The sequence below is a fragment of the Petaurus breviceps genome, unplaced genomic scaffold, assembly GCF_028583685.1.
Source record: "Petaurus breviceps papuanus isolate PSGF00001 unplaced genomic scaffold, PetGlider_PUasm1.0 90644, whole genome shotgun sequence".
NCBI lineage: Eukaryota > Metazoa > Chordata > Mammalia > Diprotodontia > Petauridae > Petaurus > Petaurus breviceps.
The window spans coordinates 3,339,234-3,353,522 of record NW_027187298.1 but is presented as its reverse complement, the minus strand read 5'-3'; the positions used below and the strand labels follow the sequence as shown (position 1 = coordinate 3,353,522).

At 37.9% G+C, this 14,289-nt stretch overlaps 1 long non-coding RNA gene across 1 annotated transcript in view; it reads left to right on the top strand.

The window, feature by feature from the left end:
* Positions 1-14,289, top strand: part of LOC138143509 (uncharacterized) — a 174,019-nt gene that overhangs the window by 130,822 nt on the left and 28,908 nt on the right. The window contains exon 3 of the long non-coding RNA XR_011163706.1: positions 1,376-1,418. This is a non-coding gene — a long non-coding RNA (uncharacterized lncRNA). The remainder of the gene's footprint in view (positions 1-1,375; positions 1,419-14,289) is intronic.

Genomic DNA, 14,289 nt, shown 5'->3' with positions numbered 1-14,289 from the left:
GCATAGTCCTCCCTCACTCAAATCAAAGTCAACTGCAAGTCATGTTATCATTTCCCTGATGCCATGGGCCTCTTTGAAAATGAAGGACAATCACAACATCAAGAACAATCTATTAAATATCTATTTCAGGCAAGATGTGTGCACTATGCTAGATTATGCTAAAAGCTGGGAAAGATCCAAAGATAAATCATGATGAGACCTATCATAGTCTTATAGGAAATCTCTTTAAAGAACCAATGCCTAAGTGAAAAAGGGCTCTTTCATTCTACAGCTTATTTAAAGATTTATCTATTGCTCTTAAGGTCTCTATTGTTCACTGGATCCCCTAATCATACCCTTCCTTGTGCTGTCACTTAACTCTTTTGTAAACTTCGGTCTTGCCTCTCCTATGCCAGCTACATGGTGGGCACTCAGTAATATCATTTGAATTCAAGTGATATTTGGAGTGGTAGAACTCAAGTGATAATCAGGTCTTGCCCCCTGCTTTTAGCCAGATGAGTAACCTACTCTCATAGGATATATCTCTTCTATTCCAACATCTTTAAGGGCAGTAATTGTGTTTTGTCCACCTATTGTCCTCCAAATTCTCCAGCTTAGGGTCTTGATTATAATAGGAGCTCACCAAATACTTGTTGAATTTTAAAATATCTTCTTGAACTCCTGCCTCTGTGCCTCTGCACATGCTATTCCCTGCAACTAGAATGCATTCCCATGTTATCTTTCATTGTTGTTGTTGTTGCTGTTGAGTCATTCTTCAGTTGTGTCCAACTATCTGTGACCATATTTGGGGTTCTCTTGGCAAAGATACTGGAGTGGTTTGCCATTTCTTCTCCAGCTTGTTTTATAGATGGGAAACTGAGGCAAACAGGATTAAGGGACTTGCCCAGGATCACACAGCTAGTATATGTCTAAGGCCAGATTTGAACTCAGGTCTTCCACATTCCAGGCCCAGCGCTCTATCCACTGCACCATATCTTATTACATTTAGCATCTTTTAATCCTTATGTTCCTCCAAAGCCCAGTTCATATTGTCTTTGTATCCCCATCACCAAGTACAATTGCTTGCTAGAGAAGCAACAATGGAGAAGTTCTTGTTGAATTGCAATGGGATGAATTATGTTCTATAATCATATTAGAATTTTTTCACTATATGTCTGGATTATATTCACCTTATGGTCCGCAATTTTCACTGAGTTTTTCTCAAGAATACTTTTGTGTAATTGGTATTTTCTCATCCAAGATTATTCGATTTTTATTTTTTTTTCTCTTGGTACTCTACCTCATTATGTGTGTCTTTTGAATTTAATCCACATTTTACATAAATACTTTTCAATTGCTCATTAATATTCTTTTGATTTTTATTCCTATCTTTTAGGCTATTCTCAACCCTACCTAATGTAGAATCATCTGTAAATGGGGTAAGTCTAGTCTTGATTTCTCGTTTGAGACTGTCAATAAAGATATCGAGTCAAATGGACTCAAGGGCCAAGCCCTGTGGGATACTACTCAGTACATTCACATTTCCTCATCGTATCTTCCTTTGGCTCTACCAAATTAACATTGAGCCACAGGCAGCTGCTCTTTGTCTGGGGTTCAATGTAGTTGATCACCTATCTAACAGTATCCAAGTCAATATCCTCTTTTGCTTGCAGAATTGTACCCACTGCAGAAAGAATTCAAATAAAGGGGCTCCCCTACCTTCCAGAACATGCACATGTGTACACACACACACACACACACACTTTTAATATTGTATTCCTGAAAACTGAATCTTAAACCAGATTCTGGTGAGATAAAATTCAATCCTCCAAAGGACAAAGGCATAGAAATAGCGTCCCTTAAATTCACCCATGGTGGTTGGCATGCCAGCAAATGTTAATGAGCAGGACAATTCTTTCATTAAGTCTAAATCTGCCTCTTTGCATCTTCATTCTAGTTCTGCTTCTTGGTTTTCAAGTTCCCCAGAAACTCTGGCACCTGACCTTACAAATAATGTCAGAGGTGAGATTTGTACCAGGTCCTCTGATCTCCCATCCAGTTTGTCTGAAACTTCTTTTTCCTGAGAAATATGCAAGAAAAAATATCCTAAGAACTAAAGCCACACAAAAGCAGAATGAGCTGCCTTGGGCTGTAATAGGTCTACCCCCTCACTGGAAGTCTTCAAGGAAAGATTGGATGATTCTTTGTCCAATATGTTATAGACAGAAAGGGGATTCAGGTTTAGCTATATGTTAGACTAGATGATCTACTAAGGGCCTTTCAAATTTTGAGACTCTGTTCCTGGACTGAAATAATAGTTGAGATCCAAAAAAATCAGAGCTAGGATTTCAAGCAAGGATGAATGAAGATCAGGAGACAGTATATTAGAAGTGTTGGTGAGACAACTGCTTGCCTGACATACTCTGTCTCCTCAAAGCTCCAGCCCTTCTTTGCCAGAGCATATGGATCCCTTCATGTGGGGGAGGATGCGGGAGTGGAAAAGGTAAAAGCAGAAAGAGAGAAGTGGGGATAGATCTATGGGTGTCCCTGATGGAAAAGCCTGGCATTCATAGGGTCTGAGATCTTGAGCTGGAAAGGATTGCAGAGGTGATTTAGTACAACCCCCTTCATTTTACAGATGACCTCACTGAGGCCCAAGGAAGTTAATTACCTTACCCAAGGTTATATAAATAATAAGTCTCAGAGGTGGAATTTGAACCCAGGTTTTCTGGCTAAATAGCCACTGCTCCTTCTTTTGCACTATACTGTCTCTCTTTCATTTTAATCCTTTTTTTTAATATGAGCAATAAAGGTGGTCAGAAGCAAAGAACATACAAGTCTTTATCAGGTATCAATCCAATAGCTGAAATAGGAAAATGCAAAGACTGTCTTTCATACATGAAGGAGAAAGCCACATCCCTGGCTGAGTACCTTTAGTTCTGAGGTTAGAATACTGTGATTCCAGATGGCTGAAGCCTTGCCAGCTGCTAGGAGTCAGATTGGGGTGTGCAATCTGATGAAACCAAAACAGACAGCTGGTATCAGATATCAGGGAAGTGGGAGCCTAAAGACCTAGGTAGCTTTTGGAGTTGCTATTTCAGAGATGGGGGGAGAAAGGAGAGTGAAAAGGGAAAAATATCCACTAATTTCTTTTACTGTACTCTTGTGTTTTGTGAGGAGGTCATATACTGGTTGGGGTTTTTTTGCTCTAAATTTGTTATCAAAACATGGCCTCAGAAGAAATTTATTATAATTGTCATTCTTTTTTTCTTTTTTTGGTGAAAAGAAATAGAGAAATCCTCCTAATTACTGCCCTTTGTTAATTGCAATATGACTGATTCCTATCATGGATAATAACAAGAATTAGTTAAAAGATAATTATGGAATAGATTCCTTCTACAAAACAATCTCCAGACACAAATGTGAGTATTAGTGATGCCCAGTGAGGAGTCAGTGGAACGTATAAGTAAGAAGTTAGTATCTCTTTAACTGATGTTTGGTTCCTAATTATGATGGTATGATTCATATATAATACAAGAGTTTACAAAATGCCTTCCTCACAAAAACAGTTCTAAGTAGGTTGCATATATTTTATTATCTACATTTTATAAATGAGGAAGGTTAGCCTCAAAGAGCTGGAATGACTTTCTCACAATCACAGAGCTCACGAAGGTTAGAAATACGAGGTAAACCCCTGTCTTCTGACTCCAGGTTGGGCACTTCTGTGGTTTAATATTCCAGCTTTGTTAACATCAGAAGCCTATTGATCAAAATTGAAATGGAAGTATCATGGTCCCTTGAGAAATTTTTGAATATTAGTGCCAGCATGCAGCAGAAGCATAGCGGTAATTGTGATACAGTTTTTGAATGATGAATTTCAAGACAGAGGATCTAGGTACAAATCCAGGTTCTAGGACTTTATTACTGACTGCCTATGTGACCTTGGGCAAGTCACTTAAACCCTATGGGCCTCAGTTTCCTTTTCTGTCAAATGAAGGGGCTAGAATAGATGACCAATAAGGTCCTATCCAATTTGAAATCTGTAATCCTATAATGAGAGAAGCAGCTGTGACATAGTGACAAGAACTCTGAACTGGAAATCAGCAGACCAAGGTTCTGGGCCTGGACATATAACAGATTATTAGGTTTGTAAATAAGCAAAAGCAATTAGTCTCTCTGTGTTTCAATTTCCTTATCTGTAGAATGGGAACACTTGCTACCTCATGTGGTATTATGATCAATTTAGAGAATGTGTATTAAGGGCTACAGAAATATCAGCTAGGCTTTTTTTTCTCTCTCTCTAAATAGACAAAAAGATTCTAATAATGAATATCATGGAACTTGAGCTGGAAGGGACCATTTGTTAGTCCAAAGCTTTCATTTTACAGTTGAGGAAAACTGAGGATCAATTGAGACCAGTTGAGAAGTTAAATAACTTTCATAAGGTTACACAGGTAGTCAGTAATAAAGTCAGTTTTCAAATTCAGGTGTTGTGACTTCAAATCCAGTATTCTTTCCTTTATACCACAGTTCCTTTCTCTGTCTCCTGTCAAAGTAAACAAAACAAAACAATTCATGTTCCATTTCAGACGAAAGGAAACAAGTCATCTTTTCTACCTCTCCTTTTTAACATTGTTTGGCATGGGGCATCAAACTGTACTGTGGAAAGAAGCCAAGGATAGTTATCATTAAATCAACCTTCTGGGGAGATGTGCATTTTTCAATGAGATCTCACAGAGATGCAAATGAAAATCGCTGCATGTGGGGCTCCATTCCAGTAGGGGCATTTTGAAGGGGGAACTCATGGCTTTCCAGCCACAAATCCAGGGCAGCTCTGGAAATGCTCACTTCCTCCTCGGGAGGGGGTATCCGTTTGTATCATGTTGAAAAAGCATTAGCGGGGGGTGAGGGGAAAACAGCTGACTGCCAGCAGCAGCAGTGGGATGTGCTGTCCAAAAAATTTATGATAGGTGGTATCTGACACCTTCTAACGGTAGCCCAGGGTTTTGGAAGAAGACTCTGTCTCCCCTCTCTCTCAGCATGGTCTCTAAAGGCAGATGCTGGAATGTTTTGATATCTCTCATTGATTGATTTCTCCAATCAAAATCACTGGGAAGTTGAAATCACAAAATTTTTAAAGTCATAAGGAGATTGACTCTTCCAAATACAACATTTTATAAATGGGGAAATTGAAGACCAGGGAGGCATAATTATTTGTCCAAGATCATAGGGCTAGTTAGGATCAGGAGGCATATATTCTGCTCCCTGTTTAGTGCCCACACCATGAGGCCTTGAGACTTTGGCAGATCTAGACCCATTCAAAGTCCACAGAGTAATGCAGTCAATGGTTTTGTAATATGTCAGCCAAAAGAGTGAATGTCATCTTGAGCTATATAAAGAAACCATAGTGTCCAGACTGAGAAAAATAATAGTCTCACTGTGCTCTGTTTGGCAGCTAATGTGTTTCAAAGTTTATCTCCAGTCTCTCATTCCAGGTTTGTTACACATTACTCCTCTTCCTACATTCTATGTTCAAGCCAAACTGACCGTCTTGTTCCTCATACACAGAATTCGCATTTCCTTGTCTTAGCACAGGCCTTCTCTCATGCCTTTCTCATATCCCCTAGATTTGTTCAAATCTCAGTTCAAGCACAACTTCCTACATGGGACCAATTTTCTGTTTACCCCCAATTGCCTGACTCCCAAAATCACCTTACATTTGCTCTCTATATATTTTGTAAAAAAATATATCCATACATATTGTTTCCTCTGTTAAAATGTAAGTACCTTGAGGGCAAGGATTATTTGATTTTATTTTTGTCTCCCAGAATCTAACATCATAGCTGAAATGCAGTGGGCACTGTAAAGTTTGTTGATTGCTTGCCTTTAAGGAACAGAGGGTATAAAACCCAGGATCTGCCTGGACCTAGAGTCAAAAAGACCTGAATTCAAATCAAACCTCAGACATTTACTAACTGAGTGACCCTGGGCAAGTCACTTAACCTTTGTCTATCTCAGTTTCCTCATAAGTAAAATGGGGATAATAATAGTACCTACTTCCCAAGGTTGTTGTGAGAATCAAATGAAATATTTGCAAAGTGATTTGAAAGTCTAAAAGTGCTTTATGAATGCTATTGCTATCATTGATATTATTATTATCATTTTCTTTGTTGTTATTATTATTAGAGAAAATAATTTAGGAAAGATATGATCATTGTTTCAAAATATTTTAAGGAATGACTATTATGTAGAGGGGAATTTTTGTTCTCATGAAAGAAAGAACTGAGATCAAGTTTAGATGGATTGAAAAAATGGAATGGGCTGTCCCAGTAGATGGTGGGTTCTTTCTCGATGAATATTTTCAAATGTAAGCTTGATAGCTACTTGTCAGGAATACTGTATGATAGATTTATGTTCAGGTATGCATTGGACTAGGTAGTCTTTGAGTGCCTTTCTAACTCTGAAATTGTTGGATCCTAGCAACTGAAAGTTTCCCACTTGTTTTCTTGCCACAGAGCTGGAACAATAAAAGAGTTAAATAATTGTTCAATAAAACATTAAGGGGTGCCACAAGGCAGTACATGATCAATTGCCAAATGAATTAAACAGTCAATAATTGCTAGAGGAGTTCAGAGGAGGCAGAGATCCCTGGGCTGGGGTCGTCAGATAAGGCTTCATGGAAGATGTGGCATTTGAACTGGGTGTTGAAGAAGGAGAAAACGATGTGGGATAGCGAGTTTAAGTGAATAAAATGTGCAATCCAATAGCACAGAATCAGGAAGAATGCAAAATGTGTTCATCATGGAGTCTAGAGAGGGCAGGGAATGGGTGCACAGAAGTTCCAGTATAGGAAATGTGGAGCCAAGCATCATTTACTACTCAGTTTTGCCAAGGGATATAGCAAGGCTAGGATAAAACTAATTCAATTCCAATAAACAAACATTTATTACGAGTCTGGCATATTCAAGGCACAAAAAAAAAAAGAACTAAAAAGAAACAGTTTCCACTCTCAAGGAACTAAACTACATTGGGGAGATAATGACATGTATACCAAAATACAGGCATTTCCAAACATAGCCAATGTATTGATTTGTTAAGCTTGACCAAATTTATTTTTTACAAGATATTTATTATTATTTATTACAGCTTATACAGTGGGGATATGGAGTGGAATGAGTTTGTGGATAGTGATGGTGAATCAGAAAAGAAATAAAATAACATCAAAATTTAAAAAAAAACAAGAGTCAGAAGGGACACAGACAAGGAGGCAGTTTTGTTGTTACCATGTTAAACAATATACACTTAAAGAAAAACAATATAATATCAAATTCACAGCTTTATATATAATCCTCTTTACAGTTGTTTGTTTATTGAAATGTTATTGTTTTATAGTTCACACCAAAAACAAAATTTATATAAAATAAATTGCTTTTAATTCCAAAGCAAGAATGGAAAGGTGGGGGGAAGAAATTCTTGAGCAGCTCTGTCAAAATGGCAAGTGGATTTTTTTTCTGTGAAAGAACCATAGTGTACATCACAACACAGCTTCTAGGAATATTTACTTGGGAAGGCATGTCACTATCACCAGTGAAGATGGCATGGGGGCTTTGGTAACTCTAATAATGGGCTTTACTAGTCAGTCATTAGTAAAGAAGCATTTATTAAGGACTTACTATGTTCCAGGCACTGGGCTAAGTGCCAGGGATACAAAAAAAAGACAAAACCATAGTCCCTGAACTCAAGGACCTCACATTCTAAAGGAGGCATCATGCAAAAAAAAATTACTCAGAGATACATGGAACACACAGACACAGTATTAAGTGGAAAGCGTTCCAGAGGTGAAGTTATTGGAAGGGAGGTAGGGAAAGAGGTAAGAAAAAAAGGTCTCCTGCAGAAGGTAGAATTTTGAACTAGCTCTAAAAGGAAATCAGAGAAGCAGGAGGCAGAGATGAAGTGGGAGAGCACTCCAGACAGGGGGACTAGTGTAAGGTAATACCAAGCAAAGGCAACTTCCCAGGTTCAAAATACCAGCATAGGTGCTCTCTATTTTATTCAGTGACCAACCAAGAACAGAGAAGATTAAAACATGACATCATTCAAAATACAGCATTTACTAAGTGTGATTAAATAATCTCCAAGTACTACCCCACCCCAGGACCTTCCAATCATTCAATCAATTACAAAGTCTCTGTTCTAAATACTTCTCCACCCCTAGGCTATACCTTGATTAAGTCCACCACAAAGCCCCTCTTCTCAAATGTAGATTATTTTCCAAACATAGGTAAAGTACCTTCATTTGTCAATCACAGAGCACAATAAGGTCAAAAGTTCCCCACCCCTAGGATCACAATTGAATCTACCCCAGAGTTACATCAAGTTTAAACACAGCACTTAATACCCAAATGGAGGTCTTTTCTTCATCTTGACACGAGGCAAGTTCTCAGCAATCTTAGTTCCTGGGGAGACAAGGCTTAGCAAGGCCATAAGATACATTGCCAGTCCCTTCATGAATTTATCCTCTGTCTGTAGAACAGTCCTAGAACCCCTGAACACATTAGCAAAGCCCTCTCCCAGGATTTCTGTAAACATACAACAAGAAAATCCTTCTTCAGGGCTTCTGAACCAACAGAAAGGCTCCCAGACCCCTGCAACAACAGCACTGCCCCTCACCAGTGGACAGTATTCACTCTGTCTGCAGGACAGTCTCCAGACCCCTGCAACAACAGTACTGTCCCTCACCAGTGGACAGTATTCACTCTCTGTCTGCAGGACAGTCGCAGGCCTTCTTAGCGAACAGCCAGGTTCCAGGACTTCTTCAACAAAAGGACAGTCTTTCACCAGTGGACAAATCTGGCAAAATAACATCAAAACAGACAGACAAAGTACCAGCAAAACAGCCATGTCTCCTCAGTCCTTGGCAGCTCAGGGGGCAGGTCTCAAAAGTCCAGGGCAATTCAAAGCGGCCACCAGCAATTCTCTTAGTCTCTCTCTCTCCACGAGGTGCTGCTTTCAAAAAGAGCTTCCGCCTCTCTCTTGTGTCTCCAAATCTCCAAATCTACGTCACTAGCTCCTCCCAATTCAGGACTTTCTTTTCACATCAACAAGCCCATCCCACAGGTGGGATTAACAAACTCTGGGTTTTAACACAATCAATTTGAAAACCAAGCCAATACAGGGGAATCTTTAATTGCCATTACTATCACAACTAGTCACCAGTGAAAAGATAGAGCTGAGAGATAGGAGTTTTGTGTTGCAAAGAAGTAGGCAGTTATTAGGACAGTTGGTTGGTATAGCAGACAACATTGGGCCTAGAGGCAGGAAGCCTTATCTTCCTGAATTCAAATCTGGCCTCAAAAACTTACTATGTGACCTGGGCAAATCACCATTTTTGCTGCAGTTTCCTCATCTGTAAAATGAGGTGGAGAAGGAAATGCAAACTACTCTATTATCTTTGCCAAGAAAACCCCAAATAGAGTCATGAAGATCTGGCCATGATAAGGCCCAGTGTTGCTGGAGTGTAGAATTTGTGGAAAGGAGTAAAAACTTGTGGCAAAATAATGTAGAAATTGTCTTTCTTGATTATAGTTATAATCACAGTTGATTTTGATTCAAGGTCACTCATCTTTCACTTGTGGCCATTGATGACTTCTCTGGTAAAGGCTGCAGAATCTTGAATATTATTGTTTGATTCTCTGAAAAAGATACAACTCTAAGCCTTGACAGTCTTTCAGTTAAAGGCTCATGAAACTAGAATTGGACAGGACCTTAGAGGCCACCTAATTTGACCCTTTCCTTTTAAAGAGAAATAAATTGAGATTTAGGGAGGTTAAATCATTTGCTAAAGATGACACAGGCAGTGTCAGAGCTGGGATTTGAACTCAGATCTTTGGACTCCAGATCTAATGTTTTTTTCCTGTATTCTAATGTCTTCAATCGAGATAATTTAATGGCAAATGTGGCTATTTGGTTCCTGGATTTCCTTTCCTGTTTTTTAACTACCTTACTTCCTTATTATAGTGTTTGTCCCACCCCTTGAATCTCAGAGCAGAGAGCTTGGCCTTCCATGAGTGGGTCTAAACAATTTACAGCTATCATAGACCAGAAATTTCTCTTGTTCTGTTGAACGTGTTAGTTAGAACCCTTTGCCTACAGGTTACATACAACACAACATTCATTTGAAAAGTTTGCTTCTTCACTATGACATGGAGTGATGCCATCTCACTAACTTGAGCCTTACCTGGGGCAATAATAAATGTCAATTTTTGTATGATCAAGTGGTACTATTATTGGAGGGTTAGAAAATGAACTCTACTCACAAGGACATTGTGCAATGTATCTCATGGTTTAAGAAGGGATTTCTTGGAAACACATATTGCTTATCTTTAGTAAACTTTCCTAGCTACAGTGTACAATTATTAAAATAAAAATGAAGCAGTACTCCTTTGGTAATCTACTTCTCAGAATGAGATTTTTAAATGTATAAAATAAATAAAGAAATAGTATTATAAAAGAAACACACCCACTTCTCTCTGTGAACTCTGTGTGTGTGTGTGTGTGTGTGTGAAGTGCCTGGACATTATATGCCATATATATATGTATATATATATATACACACACACACACACAGAGTTCATAGAACCTAAGGACCCCTGAAATAGAAGATAATACAATGAGGATACATGTGTCCTTTGTAAGAGCCTCAGCTTTTCATGATCCTGAGATACCCTGAGAATTGTCGACCTAGAATCTTGACAGCTTTACCCAGAATTGAAGTGTGTCTTGAAGGGTGCTTATATTCCATTATACTTCAGAGTAAACACAAGTTTTTGGCATGCTCTTGAAATGTACCAGTGCAAGGGAAGCAAATCACCACACATTTATAGAGATACCAATCACAGGAAAGTAAGACAAGGATGTATACAGAGTTGTTACTTCCTCTTTGTCATCTAGTAGGAACACAGCAGTTATCTTTGGCTGTTTATATCTATGTATTTCCCTGTCCCCTTGAGAGAAAGGCCAAGTCTAATTACCCTGAATCAATATTATCTCAGAAATCCTCTGGAATACATGGCCCCAGCAAACTGTTTATTTCATTTGTGAAACTTACACTTCTGAACAACAATTCTTGGTGCTGCTAGGAAATGAGCTTTGCATATCACCTCAAGTATGTCAAATGCCCCAGTATTGGGTAAAGTGGAGGCATCCAACTTGTATCCTTAGGCTGTCATGAACAGAGTACACTTTCTAAGACGCTTATTTTGTGTTTTTCAAGACAAAAGGTTTGTGTGTGTGTGTGTGTGTGTGTGTGTATGTATATAATGAATTTTCCTCAATTATGGAATTCCTCTCTACCTACAAGTTCAATGTAATGTGTTTTGGGTAATAACAATTATGAAAATATGACTCAAACTTTAGTGCAGACTACATTATAGACTTTGTAGAAAAAAAAAAGTCAAAGTACTTCATTAAAATTAAACAAGGTAGTTCAGTACATAACAATGGGAAGTCACACATTAGTATTACTGTCAGCTGCCCTTTAATAAATGCTTATTAGAATGGATTTTGTTGAACTAGATACACCAATGAACACCTTCATTCCAGAAAATTAAAGTAGGGATGAGGAACCTATCTCTCCTATGAAAACTAATGGGGTGGATAAAAGAGTCAGGCACTAAATATCTCTAAGTGGCTGGCACAGAAATATGATGTAGCTTTTTGAGAGCAGAATCTCATTGGCTTCAAGCTATTAGGCTTTTAATAAAAATTCTAGACTTGGGAACAATGTTACTGATTTGATTTACTCATGAGACTCCTCTTCTTTCTCCACCAACAGCAGTCTGGGTGAGTCATCTCCATCTCTATGAAACCCAAGTTATAGCCATTTACTTATGTCTCCTTTCTCCCAGGAAATTCCACAACACTCAGAATTCTCTCCTGGTAATGATATTTTTCTATTCAGGCATAAAGCTTTGTGGGAAATCAAATCCACAGAATTTCTTCCTATGAACAATGTTCTGGGGGACCGATGTTTCATGGAAAATAGAGTCCTGGGGACATTTAAGCCATGCCTGACATATCTAAGTCCCAGAACTGTAGCTGAGATCAGGACAAGCTTTGTTCAGGTTCTAGGTTGGTGAGCATATCATTTTTTTTACATGAAGATCTTGAAAATGGAGTTATATTGCTTCTGATCGCCTGGGTTTAGTAGTATCTTCAGAATGGAAACTGTGCCAGGCAACAGGAAATAGGCACAGGATCATAAAATAATGGATTTAGAGTTGGAAGAGCTATATAACTTTAGAGGCCATGAATTACAGCCCCCCCCCCAATTTTACAGATAAGGAGATTGGGGCTGAGAGAAGTTAAGTGATTTATTAATGCTCCCACAGTTAGGATGTATCTGAAATAAGATTTCAGTTCAGGTCTTCCCAACTCCAAAATCCATCACTAGCCACTATACTATATACAATTGAATTTAAGTTTTGCAAAACTACTATTGCACTTAATTGGGATGAGCATATAGCTGTAGGAATAAAAAAGAAACAAAAATTAAAGGGATTCAAATAGAATATAAATTAATTGCCACTGGACCACAACAATATCTGGTATACACAGACGTGTGTGTATGTGTGTGTGTGTGCAAACAGAGAAATTCTACTATACTCATATTTTCTTTTTAAAAAATGGCTTTGGTAATTTGTTGTAAGGGAGAGAGAGAGCTCCAGTATAACCATTTACTACATAAACACTCATCATCTTGCTTGTGTAATTTGTCAATGGACTTGGGATGTCAGATAATTATGAAAACAGAGCAACAAACACAAGAACATTCCAGATTTTGTCACAGTTGTTCTCTAATTTAGCAACAGAGCTCTTGCTTACTGCCATCAAACATACAATGTGGTATGATGGAGAGGTTCCTGGATTTGAAGACATGGGGCCAGATTTAGAATTTAAAACTAACAGTTACGTCCAACTTTCTCATTTTACAGAGGAGGAAATGACGTACCAGTGAGGTAAAGTGATTTTCTTAAGACCATAGAGCTAATACATGGTAGAGTAAGGATTTGAATCCAGGTTTTGTTTTTTGTTTGTTTGTTTTTCTAGTGTTCCTTCCACTCTACCAAGGACCTGGGATAATTCCCATCTCTGCTACTTACTACCTCTGAGACTTTGGAAAACCACCTACCACCCTTTTACATAGTTTTCCCCATCTATAAAGTGAAGGAACTGTAATAGATAATCTCTAAATTCTACCACCTGATTCCAAAGCAGATATTTTGAGCATAGGATCTGCTCAGGTTCTATAGTGGAAACTGCTCAATTGTTCTTTGGAGACCTTCATAATTATATTGTCAGTGGTTGCCATTCCTCTTCTGAAAATGATATTGGCATATCTATGAGTACTTAAAAATATTGTGAGCATTCTCTGAAAAAATATTTTTGTTAAGTTTTATCTAAGTAATTTTATACATAGTATGCTTTGGTTAGTTTTGAATGGGCTATGGTTTTCTTAACATAATGTCCAGGATTCAGGGTTTGTAGAAAAAAAAAATCCTGAAGTTTTTATTTTCTACTTTGATTTTCCTTTGGCAATTTTCAAGGTTAAGATAAAGCTCACTGACTGCCTACTGCCCTTGCACCAAGCTGGATTATTGATAAAGGATAGACCAAGTGGATGAGAAATATCTTTTTCCTAGATTAGGACATGCAGTTGGAATGACAACCTACAGAGGTTGTCCATTACTATTTATATGTGGGATATAAATAGACAATGAATTAGGACTAAAATTAAACAAGAAGAGAAAAGTAAATTGGATTGATTTCAGGAAATTTTAAAGTACTTTAAAGACCTCATATTTCTCCCAGAAATAAAGGCCCATCTTTTTAACATCAATATTTTCTCAGGATATTTATATTGCCAAGAGATTTGGACTACAAGAATAATTGAAAGTGAGCCCTACACAAAGAGCAATGGAGAAGTTCATGATGCTCATCACAAGTTTACAGCATATAACAAAGGAGGAATAATATTCTATTTGCAGAAACTTTGGGGGGGCTGGTATTTTTCTTTTAAAAACTATTTTATGAGAAATAAAAAGATCAAAAGGAAACAACAAGTATTTATTGATTACCTACTATGTGCTAGGCACTGTTTTATGTGCTAGGGATACAAATACATTAAGTAAAACAATCTTTACTCACAAGAGACATTTAGCAGAAAACAAAATTCCAGTTTAAAAAAAAATGACCTGGTGTCAATAAACTTAGTTCAATCCCCCACAAACCCCCTACATAGATATTTATATT